This window comes from Sciurus vulgaris, assembly GCF_902686455.1.
Source record: "Sciurus vulgaris genome assembly, chromosome: 17".
Classification (NCBI taxonomy): Eukaryota; Metazoa; Chordata; class Mammalia; order Rodentia; family Sciuridae; genus Sciurus; species Sciurus vulgaris.
Genome location: NC_136478.1, coordinates 47,583,782 through 47,597,426, shown reverse-complemented (window position 1 = coordinate 47,597,426; position 13,645 = coordinate 47,583,782). Strand labels below are relative to the sequence as shown.

Sequence of the window (13,645 nt, the reverse complement as noted above, 5' to 3'; positions counted from 1 at the left end):
GAATTGAGTATAGAGGTCTGAGAGAAAGACGAAACAAGGGTCATTCTGGTTTGGGGTCTGAATATATGGATGGATTATAGTCCCTTAATTTAAACTAGACATCAGCAGTCTTTTATGTAAAGGGCTAGATGGTAAATAAATTTGAACACACAGGCCATAAAATATCCATTGTAACTATAGCCATAGAAGCCATAGAGAGTAAGTAAATGAATGTACATGACTGTATTCCAATGAAACTTTATTTATAAAGGTGGGCATTTTCCCTATTCTGGCTTAGATGAAAAAGACTGTGGGATATTCAGGATGGGGCATAGATGGCTTGTGGCAGATTATGTGTCCAAAAAATGGCCACAACAGAGTACTATATGCTGTTTTGTAATATGACTTTGCCAGTGCCTCCTCAAGGAGTAGAGCCTATTTACTCTTCCTTTACATCTAGACTGGCCTTTTTGCTTCATCAATAAGATGAAGCAAAAATAATTGTGTGTTTTCCAAAACTAGGTCACAAGAAACCTTGAAGCATCTGCTTTCATCCCTTAGAATGTTCATGTTTGAGACTACAACTGCCATGCTCTAAGGAAATGCAAGCAGCTAGTGGATTGTAAAGAGGATGATTTAATTAAATGAGGTCCCAGTCAATGGCCAGCATATGAACCAGCCATTTTAGAAGGGGTACCTCCAGCCCTATTAGTCACTCCAACTGATGCCAGATACAGCAAAGATGAACTGTCTTCATAAATCCCTGCTCAACGTAAAATATTATAAGTAAATAAGTAACCGTTGTTGCATTAAGTCACTATGTTTTGGGGATAGTTTTGGCAACAGATACTGAAACAGGAAGTGCAACTGTCAAATTCCACAAGGTTATGCTATGATAACAAATGACCCAAAGTCTCAGTGGCCTACCACAACAAATCTTTATTTCTTGCACATTGTGGATATGTTGGATGTTTAACATTAGCTTTGCACCATGTTTTCTTTATTCCAGGACCAAGCTGAAGGAGGAACTCCTGTCTTCAGTCTAGTGGAAGAGAAGGAAAAGTGCATTTGTGGAACTATACAACATATATTAAAATGTCCACTCAGGCATGGTTTATGTCATTTCCACTCACATTTCCTTAGTCACAGCAAGCCATTGGCCTAGTTAGCCCTCAACAGGATGGGAAGATACACTCAGTTTATGAGGAAGCACTGTGAGTCAGAAGGCAATGGGAAGGAATGTCCAATTCTTATAGCAAGGCAGTTAATAGTTGAGACCAGTAATACCACCTACAACTGAGGGGAAATCAGGAGTTCATTTTGGACATGTTATGTTTGAGGTGTCTATTTGACAAATAAATAGAAGTAATTGATAAAGGATTGGATATGATTCCAGAGTTCATAAAAGAGGTTGGGAACAGATATTTATTTGACAGTAATGAGCACAGGTGAATCATGAGACTGATTGAGACCACCTACAGTGCAGATTAATTGGAAAAGAGATGGGGTCTGGGGACTGAGTTCTGTGATATTCCAACATTTACAGGTTTTGAAGAGAAAGCAGGAGCAGCAATGGAGACAAGAAACCACCAGTGGGGTAGCAAGGAAACTAGGAGAGTGTAGTGTTACATGAAACAAGCAAAAATGATGTTTCAAGCAGGAGGCATCATGATACCAGACCTTAAATTATGCTACAGAGCTATAGCAACAAAAACAGCAAGGTGGCAGAGCGCCTTGTGTTCACTTTACCACTTCTCTCCAGCATTTCAGAGACTCGGGGACAAGGAGAGTGGCTTTAGGCAGAGAAGCTGCTAGGTAGCATCCCTTCTCCTTTTGGCCAGAAGGCCGGCATCACTGGCATCATTGGGGAGCCTTTTGGAATCTGACCTTGGACGCGAATGGAGCCAGAGCCAAAGACTGGGAGACTCCCCAGGAAGGGCAGGAAGAGGAGTTGACAGGTCCCCAATAGACTGACTGGGGCTCCCAGGGTGAGGAGAGCCATTGGGTTCTTGAGAACAGGCAGCCTGAGGCCAAGAGGGCCCGCTTGTCTACCATTTTATTTGCTGAAAACTGAAGTAATCCATGACCAGTTATGTAAATTGCTGATGTATGCAGTTTTGGATAAACCCCATGTTCCTAAACCCAGATGATGCCAACTTTTTCACCAAAACCACCTGAACAACATAGTGGTTTTTATTCTTCAAGGAATGAGTCAGCTACATTTCTATAGGTTCTACTTGGAATTGGATTTCTCAGAAAAGCTGTCAGACATAAATTCTTCTTGCCTCCTCTATCATCTAAATTTTGTAGCTGATATCATTGGGCTACTAAAATAAGCAGCTGGAGATTTGCCCAAGACCATTGAAGGATCTTTACTTTCTGCCAGTTCAAAAGCCAGCATCAACCTGCAGAACGACCCCATCATTCAAAAGTATGGCTCTAAGAAAATGGGCTAGATCCAATGTCTCCTGACAAGGAAATGAAAACATTTCAGGTTCCCCTGGCTGTGAAAACTTTATACCTACCAAATGTAATGGTTTCATAACAGAAATCAGTCCTGTCTTTGGGCTTGACTGTGAAATGTGTTTCACATCCAGAGGAAGAGAATTAACACACATCTCACTGGTTGCTGAAGAAGGCTGTTGTGTTATGGATGAACTGGTCAAACCTGATCTACAAGATTGTAGACTACCAGTGAAAGCTTTTCAAGAATCACAAAGAAGATTCTTAACCCAGTGCCAACCAAACTTAAAGACATACAGAGGCAGTTAAAAGCATTGCTTCCTCCTGATGCTGTGTTTGTAGGCCATTCTCTAGACCAGGATCTCTGAGCATTGAAAATGACACATCCATATGTTACTGAAAACTCATTGCTTTATGTCAGAGAGCAGGGCAGAAAATTTAAGCTCAAGTTCTTAGCCAAAGCTATTTTGGGGAAGGATACACAGTGTCCAAACAGACCCAGTCATGATGCCACAGAAGATGTTGGAATAGCCCTTGAACTGGCGTGGTATTTCCTCAAGGATGGCCCAAAGGAGATTGCAAAACTCAAGCTGGAGGCACTAGCTAGTCTCCAAGCACTAAAAGCAGCAGGCCAAAAGCCAAGAAATACAAGAGAAGTGGTTCAGCACCCAAACTGAAGTGTTTTAGAATGCTTAGATTCAGTGGGTCAGAAGCTCCTTTTCTTGGCCCAGGAGACAGATCATATTGAACTTTCTGCTTCTGGAAACTGTCAAACTATTAAGTGCCTTTCAGATAAAGAGGTCTTTGAGCAGGCCAGAACGGTAATCCCTCTGTTCCCCTTCAGCATTGTCCAGTTCTCTTTTGAGCTTTTTCCACCTCTCCTCACTGAGGAGATGAACAAAAGGATGAGGATCAAGTGCACAGAGATGTCAACTGTCTATGCCAGGCCATTTAGCAAAAATTGTAACCTAAGTGCTCTTGAGAGGCTATTTAAGAGCTTGTTCTTGAAACACATCAGCCTCATCTCTATGTACAGTATGAAGTCCTAGGAGCTGCCCAGCTGGCCAGAGTCCTTGAATGGCATTCTGGTGGAAGGTATCTACATCAAGGTGCAGAGACCTGTGACAGAGCTTACACTTGATTGTGACACACTTCTTAATCAGCTGGAATGAGATTCTGAGAACCAAGATACTATTTACCTGTCTGGAGTTGGTGAAACCTTCAAAGAACATCTGTTGCAGCCATTCTACCTCTTCCTTGGCCTGGAAGCTGTGATCTTGCTTAAAGATCTTAAAAGTGGAAAACAGAAAAAATCCTATTTCCTGAAATTCAAAACTTTTGGCAGTGCCCAGTGGGCCCTCCACATTCTCATGGGCAAGGACTGAAAGCTGAAAGGCAGGCATGCCCTGACCCCCAGGCACCTCCATGCGTGCCTTAGGGGCTTACCACCTGAATCAAGAAGACCCCCAGATCTTAGAGTTATACCTACTCCCTCAGAACAGGAGGTCTTGCAGCCTCTGAAGGTGGACCATCTGAAGATAGCATCCCGGTGCTGGAGCCAGAGGATTGAAAAGCTCTACCAAAGCCTGGGCTCAGGCACCCTTTGCCTCATCCTCCTGCCAGGAAACAATAGCACTCATGGCTCACTCTGGCCTAGGACTAATGGGAATAAAAGATGAAGAGGAAAGCATCACCCCATGCATGGGTTTGTGAGTCTGCCAACCACTTTTCCATGTGCCATTTCTTATCTCTCACAGGCAATGGCAGAGAAGATGGTCAGGCTGCAGCTTCTCTAAAGACTGGTGGGCCTCTTCATTCAGTGGACAGTTTTTTGTGGAAAGCTGGTGTACCAACTAAGGAGACTAATCCATTTACATGGCATGTACAAGTTTTCAATAAATGTCTGAAATTCAAGCCTTCCTCATCTTAAACAGGGTGAGGAAGGAAACTAGTTTAAAAAAAAAAAAAAACAGTATGGTACCAGCATCGAAAAGACATAAAGACCAATGGAACAGAATAGAAGACAAAGACAACCACATAAATACAGTTATCTCATACTAAACAAAGGTACCAGAAACAGACATTGGAGAAAAGGTAGCCTCTTCAACAGATGGTGCTGGTAAAACTGGAAATCCATATGTAGCAAAATGAAATTAAACTCCTATCTCTCACCCTGAACAAAACTCAAAGTGAATCAAGGACCAAGGCATTTGACCAGAGACCCTGGACCTACTAGAAGAAAATATAGCTCCAACTCTCTATGCTGGCTTAGGAACTGACTTCCTCAATAAGACTCCTAAAGTGCAAGAAGTAAAATCAAAAATCAATAAATGGGATGGTATTAAACTAGAAAGTTTCTTCACAGCAAAGGAAACAAGAATGTGAAGAGAAAGCCTACAGAATGGGAGAAAACTTTTGCCACCTGCACCTCAGAGCATTAATCTCCATGATTTGTAGAGAATTCAAAAACTTGACACTAAGAAAACCCAGTTAATAAATGGGCAAAGAAACTGAGCAGACACTTCACAGAATAAGAAATAAGAATGGTCAACAAATATATGAAAAAATGTTCAACATCACTAGCAATTAGAGAAATGCAAATTAAAACTCCACTGAGATTTCATTTCACTCCAGTGAGAATGGCAACACTCAAGAATACAAGCAACATCCTCTGTTCATAAAAGAATACATGACCAGTGTAACTCCACATCATGTACAACCACAAAATGAGAAGTTATTCTCCATGTATGTAAAGTATATCAAAATACATTCTATTGTCATGTATAACTAAAAAGAACATAATTTTAAAAAATACAAGCAACAGTAACTGTTGGCAAGGATGTGGGGAAAAGGGTACACTGTATACTGATGCATTGCTGGTAGGACTGCAAATTGGTGCAACCACTCTGGAAAGCAGTATGGAGATTCCTCAAAAAACCAGGAATGAAACCACCATTTGACCCAGTTATCCTACTCAATATATATCCAAAAGACTTAAAATCGGCACACTACAGTGACAGTCACATCAATGTTTACAGCAGCTCAATTCACAATAGCCAAGCTATGGAACCAACCTGGGTGCCCGTCAACGAATGGATAAAGCAAATGTATATATACAAAATGGAATATTATTCAGCCATAAAGAAGAATGACTTTATGACATTCTCTGGTAAATGGATGAATCTGGGGACTAGCATGCTAAATGAATTAAACCAATCCTTAAAAACCAAAGGTCAAATGTTCTCTCTGATATGTAGATGCTAACACAATAAGGGGGATGGGGAAGAATAGAAGTTCATTGGATAAGACAAAGGGGAATGAAGGGAAGGAAGGGGAGATGGGAATAAGAAAGATAGTAGAATGAATTGGACATAACATTCCTACATTCATATGTGAGTTCATGACCACTGAAACTCCACATCATATACAACCACAAGAAGGGGATCCTAATTAGAATAAGTTATACTCCATGTATATAAAATATGTCAAAATATACTCTACTATCACATATCTAAAAAGAATAAATGAAAAATATACAAATGGTGTTTTAAGAAGGGAAGAGTCAACTCAGTCTACGGTGCTGAGATAAGTAAGACAATGCCTATTAACCAATGGACTTGGTAGCATCATAGTCACTGACATCTGCAAGAGAAGTTTCAATGGAGTGCAGAAGAACAAGGCTATACCATGAAGGATAAGGAGAAACTGTCAAGTGAGAGAGTACAAATACCACATAGACAATAATCTTTTGAGGTATATTGCTGGAAAGGAGTAGATAAATAGGGAAGTAGCTGGAACAGGATGAATGAGCAAAAGAAGTCTTAAAATAGAAAATAAAATAGCAAGGTTATATGATGTTTCAGTCAGTACAGTAAGGGATCATGGATAATGTAGTGAGTGGCTCAGAGAGGTCAAGTAACTTTCCATGATCATGCAGCAGGTATGGAGCCAGGATGAGAATTTCATCTCCTATTACCACTCTGGTTTTCTTTCTGCTATTGTGTCTCCTAACAAAATTGCCCTTACCCATGACAGTATGTGAGGATCACAGAGTAGAAGGTCAGCACTAGTTTAAACACCACCAAACACCCAATGAGCACTATCCATTGGGAATTCACAAATGGCGGAGAAGTTCAGCAATGTGCATCCCAAAGAATGGGAAAGAGTCTCCCATAACATCACTATTCTAAGTGGTATATTTGCATATGCACTTTTATAAGGTGTAGCACCTTGTCCCACTTACATCAGCCTTCAAGAAGTTTGCCTCAGTGAACTTGAAATGTGATGTTCTTCAGAACTTGCAAGATATTGCCAGTTACTTCTTCCAGAATCAAAGGAGAAAAATATCCTGCATTATTTCAATAGCTCAAACAAGATGAACCTAAAGTCAGGTTTCACTTTTCTGTTTGGCTTCTACCAAGAAGTAAGAGAAGGAGAGGTTCTGGATGCATTCCCTCTAAAAACTTCTAATTACTGAGATAATTAAAATTCAGCATTTTCTCTGTTTCCTTTGCCCTTCTGTCATTGGGTTTAATGACATCAGCATCAAAAAGAAGCTTCAGAATCTCAACTGTTACCCTTGCTGCTCACTGACCTGCTCCAATATCTGCATCTAGAGATGATTTTCATGTGCCCATCAGTAGCAAAATTCTCCATGGCTTTCTCACCCTAACTTCAACTCCCCTTGAACTCTCCCAGCATGTGCCCAGAGCTTCCATAATGCTGTCAAGAGTACAGGAGAGTCTGAAACATCCCTTACACCACTGGGAAGAGACAGGACACTTGAGAGGTGATCTCATGCCCTTCCTATGAAACCTGACTAAATGTAACCCCATTTCCACTCTAGGTGACACCCCATGGAGAAACCTTGGACTCTTTCATCCCTTTTCTTTTCATGCCTGGGAATAAAGCACAAAACTCTCTACCCTCATATCCCCAAACTTACCTGAGGAGTTATCCAGGGGCCAGTTCATAATGGCTCCCTGGAGACACTTATGTGCATCTCTGTCCAACTTCAGAATCAGTGATTCTACATGGTAATTTGACATTGATGGTGGGAGTATTTACACCATAGACATTGGCAAATCCTACAAATCAGGGTCTTTTTTCCCTTGAAGTACCATCTGTTCAATATTTGTCAGCACATCATAGTTTGGGAATGAGAGGTGATCCCAGAGCCTCTTCTCAAGGACATACCAATGTCTAAGTCTCTGTGTGTCTGTGACTCTTCCTCTCCCCCTCTCCCTGCCCCCCTTTCTGCCTTCCTTTCATTTGCCTGTCTGTGGAATCTTCTAAGTGTAATTCCCTAGAACAGTGATCAGGATAATTTCTAAAATCTACTGTTTAGCTCCCACCTCCGCACATTCTAATTTAATTGGTATGGGTGCGACCTTGGCACTGGGGACTTGATGTGGGTGCATCATTGCCATTGGGGAATTTTTAAAGCTCCCCAGGTGATTCTAATGCATAACAAAGTTTGGAACAACTGTCTTAATAGAACAGCCTCCCATCCTTGCTGCACATTACCATCATCTGGGCAGTTTAAAAAATACATATAAATGAATGTTCATCAAAAATCAGTTAAAATTGAGTTTTTGCAGGTGAAGTCCAGACACGAGTAGGTTGTAAAATACTCCCAGGTGATTCTGATGCAAGGACATTGAGAACCACTGGTTTGTAGCATAAAGTTTTGGCTCTGCTAGTCTTAAAAATTATATTGGTGAAGCTCAAAGTCTTTTCTCTGAATCTGTTAGAAACAAAAGCTGTGGAATACAATTTCTTTCTCTGTTATGCTGCTGTAGCTACCCTACTGCCTTGCAGGCAATCTGTATATAAAAAGGTTTTATTGCCACCTCAGTGGTGTGAGAAAGAGAGTTAAATGTGAATTCCTGTGGATGAATGACACGGGTAACTACCTCAATATTGCTTTGCTATAAGAATTTAAAGCTTTCAAATCTACATTCTCTTGTTTCCTTCAGGTGAAAAGTGGGAAATGGAGGAACCTCTAGGCTTCTGGGTTTTTGTTCATTTGCTTTCTTAGTTCAGGTTGCTTTCATCCTGTTCTTATTTTTCAAAAGCTGAGTACACTCAAGATCTTGTGGCACTGAATCTCTAATTTGTAACCAACTGGTTTTACTTTCTGAAAGAATGTTCCTCTAAAATGTGCAATAAAACTTCAGGGTTTCTATTCTTCTTTTTTTTTTTTTAACCAGAAATTAGGTTTCTTACTATCTTTCTTGATTTTTATATTCTCACAGCACAATAAGCCCTCAATTCACTTCTCCCTATATTACCCCTTCCATTGGGATTTATTTAAGAGTCCATCCAACAGATCCTTAAGTTCAGTGAGGTTGGTGGTAGTAGTAACTAAATTTAGTCAACAACTGTATTTTTTCAGTGTGATGTTGAGTTATACCCCATAAATACAATAGGCCCACCTCAACAAAGTCATTTCACAGATATGACCAGTTCAGACGCAAAATGGGAAGTAGCCCTTTCAAGTCAGACTGATGTGGATTTGAATCCCAAAAGTGCCACAAAATAGATACAGAATTTTGGCCAGATCCTTGGCCTCTCTGGACTTTTTTCTTCCTTTGTTAATCAGACATAAGAATACTTCTGTTGGAGGGGTATTACAAGGATTATAGTTAATGTATTTAGAGGTAGCAATGTTATACACTTAATGGGCTTTTAAATTAGCCACATCGCCATACCATATAGTATATTCATGTGCTTTTCTCAGAGAAACAATAAACTTTCATTTTTTTCCCTTTTGTTTTACTGTATTAGCTGTCACTAACCTCTACCTAGCATTCTATGTACCATGCATGTGACGAGAGGTTTTAATAAAGAGAGGGCAGAAAGGCAAGAAGAAAAGAGTGGGATGTGCAATATATGAATTGCCAATTCTTGTTTTCAAGCCCCCAAAATCATTGACAAAAATTAATGTATAAACTGGAATTGTTCCACCAGAAAATGATTTGGATGTCCTCTTGTTCTTATTTCTGGAATTCCCTGTTTTCCAGTGCTCTTCTAACTCTTGGTGACATAGGCAACCTCTCTTGGATATCAGAGTCAGTTTCTTCTATTCTGTGCATCACCTGCTGCACTTGGTTTTAACCTCCACAGAGCACTTTCCATGTTTTGATCTAAAATTTTCCCTTACAGATTTGTGTCTTTCCCCTTCTTCAGTGTTTCTCAACCTCAGCTGCACTTTGGAATCACCTGGGATTTAAAAATTGAGAATGTGGCTTAGGTATGGGTTTTTTAGGGTAATTGTAATCTATGACTCAGGTTGTGACTCCATCTCCCCAACACTCTCCTCAGACTGTGAGCACGATAAAAGCAGTTTCATGTCCTAGTGCATAGTATGGTGGCTGGTTCAATAGTTGTTCAATAAATGTTGGCTGATACTTAAGCTCTTGTAATTTCTTATTCTCAAAATCACCCACAAAAAGCACAGAAATGTAAGAACCCTGGCACTAAATTTGTCATGCAAAGAACATTTGTTTATAGTATGAGAGCTGAAACAAGAAGGCCTTATTCAGCTTTAGCCAGGAACATGACATGGGGCAGCTCAAACTTTTCACAACTCTTCACATGCCCATGTTCACAAATGACCACAAGTATTGACTTACGGGTTCCAAATAAATTATATTGAATAGGCAAATTCATGAATATGGAATCCATGAGTAAGAGTCAACTATATAACTTTACTTTTAATAGTGGCTATGTATTCGGGAGAACATGGGCCATCTTGGGAGTGAGAGATGTGTTCTTGGGGTTCCTGGCTTTTCTTTTAGAGGAAATTTGGTGAAAGGTGAGTATGGGAAGGTATGTGGTGATGACATCAGGCTGGACATCTGCAAGAACCTTTGGTGACTCAGTCTCCATTATTTGATAGGTAGCACTGGAAGGTCCTCTAAATAATGTTTTTATTTTTTTGTACCAGGGATTGAATCCAGGGGCGCTTAACCACTGAGCCACACCCCCAGCCCTTTTTATTTTGAGACAGGGTCTCCCTAAGTTGCTTAGGATATCACTAAATTGCAGAGGCTGGCTTTGAACTGATGATCCTACTGCCTCAGCCTCCTGGACCACTGTAATAAAAAGTTTCTTAAAACATCAGCACCCAAGATAGTAAATTAGAAATAGGATAGTCATAAAGTTTGAACTATTAAATAACTGCAGATTTTTCTAAAAGAAATTCATAATCTAAATAACAGAATCAGAACAAAAAGCCTCAGAAGGGCTCAGCATGTATCTGAGCGCAGGAGTGTTACATGCTGTAACTGTGATCCAGGCTGCAGACTGCCTGTCATTTGGGTCAGAACAAAAGCAAGTCAGACAGCAGGGAGCAGATTTAAGTCTGCTGGGAGAACCGAAGGGTCGAGCCATCAAAGTGCTGATGGACTTTGTTACATCCTTACCATTACGCCAGTTTTATCCCATGAGGCCTCTTCATGCAAGCTCTGTATCAATTATCAGAAGGCTAAATAAAGATTTCCTGGTACTATTAAACAGTGGTGGCAAACATCCAATATGGCAAGACCAGTCAAATTTAAAATATCCCCAGAATTTAAGGATATCTTCACATTCACACTCAAGTTGTGTTTAAAACTTGAATTAAGTTTGCTAAAAAGCAAAGGCTACCACCACTTTATCCACAGTGAATGACTCAAACTCAGAATGGCTGTCCAGAGCAAGCCAATTAACAAATTCTGTCTGTGGCCACAATCTTTACTGTGCTTATCACTGACTGTTACTGCATTATTATTTGTTCACAATTGGCCAAAGAACCTCAGCTCCATGAGGGCAGGCACCTACTCAACCACTCGTGAACGACTATACACGGAGAGTTTATTGTGTATAGGAGTACACAAATCTGTAAAGGAACAAGCAAAGTTTTTCATATTTCTAAGCTACTAAAATGAACAAAGTAAAACGAAGTAAATGCCTTACTACTTTTAAAAAGCTGATTTGAAATGGTGCTATTAAAGCAGTAAAACTTTAGAAACTCTACTAAAGTCGAGGTGAACTTAGATTATAAGAAGCTGAAAGTAGTTCAAGTTTATACAGACCTTAGACTTGAAAGTTTAAGCATGCAACTGTTTCCAAAAGCTTTTTCATTTCACATCCCAAAGCTTTTTAGCTAGTGAAGAAAAACTAGAGGATAAGCCAGTGTTTACCTATCAGCTCCAGGTGAGACACAAGGATCATTCACAATAAAACCCCTGAGAAGGTGAAACAACGGAATAGACCAGTTTTTCTTCTGCAAAGGAAGAGGCGCGAGAGGAGGACGCGACACAGTAAACAAAGCCAGCCCAGGGCCTCGGGGAGTCGGGCCCAGGCAATGGGAGCAATGCTAGGGGCAGGTCTGGGGTTGGGTCAACAGGAGGTGGAGTCTCCGAAGCACTGCGGAGGGCAATCTGCGCCAGCTCCCGCCAGAAGCAGTGGCGAAGCTAGGGCGGCGGAACCCAGCTCGTGGCCCAAGCCCGGGGTGCGGATGCGCGTTGGCGGGGGTGAAGCTGGCACGGCGCAGCCGCGGGCTCGGAGTTTCTCACAGCTGCGGCGACCCTCACCCCTTAACCTGCAAACACCTAGCGAGAGGCTCCTTCCGCGCGCACAGGACGCGAGGCGACCGGGCCGGGCGCACCTACTTTGAGCCGGCAGCTGTTGAGAGGGGCGGGCACGGAGGTGCGGTGGATCACCAGGTCCTGGGCGGGTTGTGCACGTCGCAGATGAGCTCCGGCACGGCGATGCTGCGGGCCGTGGACGCCGACACGCGGTGGTTCTCCGACCAGGCCAGCGGCTCCAGGCCCTCACCGCGTACTGCAGCTTCACGGCGGGCTCCCGCCGAGTCTCCCTGAGGCGGAACGCGGCGCTGGGCCCGGGGGCCGCGTCTGCCGCCGGCTCCTTCCCGCCCCCCTCGCCCTCGGGGGGCGCCGGCCCGTCTGCCGCGGGCCCCATCCGGGCCTTGTCGGCCGCGTTCACGTCCCCTCCGCGCAGAGGTCGGTTCCCGGCGCGCGCGCAGCCCGCGTCGCCGCGGCGCGGCCGCCCCCGTCGCGCGGCCGCCCCCACCAACAATCAGTTCTTGTGAGTGAGCATGAGCCAGCTCCATCCAGCATGGCAATGACTGGGCTAGACTATCTTGACCACCATCTGCACTGGCTTGTAAACTCTAGCAAAGCAGAAAGCAGGACTTGTTTATTTAATTATTCCAGCACTTAGCATGATGCTTGATTCATGGCAGGTAATCAAACTGTTAATGAATTGATGAATGAATGTTTCCTCTCTTTTTATTATGACAAAATAATAAACTCAAATTGAGGATTTTTATACTATCCCATTTGAAGGGTTTTTTTGTTCCCATCTAGACGTTTTTGCTTACAAAGATCTGTGCCAGCATCCATAGTTGTACAGACGAGAAAATGAGGCACTGAGATTAGGTGACTCCCCAAAGATGGCAGACTCAATTAGGAAGAGAGCTAATACTCAAACAAAAATTTCATATTTTAAATCCCATGTGCCTGCATCATGCTAGGATCAGTTATGTCCCTCTAACTATTGAGAACATCAACAGCAGAAACATCCATGCTGTGCATGTACAGGATACCCACATTTGTTTCAAAGGTTTCAACTGAACAAGTCACTAGACTACCCAACAAACAACAACAAAAAAACCACTTCCAGTTGAAACAAGTCTTCCGTCACTCTTCTGAATTTTGAAGACTTCAAATAACTGATATACAAATCTCTTAACCACAAATGCACCAGTTTTCAATGAAATGTTTCTAAAATGTATTAAGTGCAGGAGACTGCTGAGGTATATACCCTGAGACCTTTGCAAATTTCTAGATTCTCAAATGACAAAAATGTTTTGCAAGCTCTGGTTATTTCCTAAATCATATTTCCTTTAAGAACAGTTTATTTCTTGTGCATGCCCACACACCACAAGTTATCTGCTTTTCAACTATTTACCAGTTTTCTCTTTCACTTACAGCTATGTCTAACAAAATATGTAACTGCTTTGTTCTTTATGTGAAGAGAGAACAGGAGTCACACTGAGGTTCAAAGGCTAAGTGGCCAGCTTAACTTAGTGATTTAATAATAGAATTGTGTAACAGCCTCAAAAAGTCTAAAATCCAAATCACAAAAAAAGGAGAATCTTGAATTGCAAATGGCCTACTCAGCTGAATTGCCA

At 41.8% G+C, this 13,645-nt stretch overlaps 1 pseudogene across 1 annotated transcript; it reads left to right on the top strand.

Annotated features, from left to right (window-relative positions):
• Nucleotides 1-739: 739 nt before the first annotated feature.
• LOC306649224 (RNA exonuclease 5-like) lies at nt 740-4,236 on the top strand (annotated as a pseudogene). Its single transcript has one exon. The product of its transcript is annotated as an RNA exonuclease 5-like (transcript).
• Nucleotides 4,237-13,645: the final 9,409 nt, after the last annotated feature.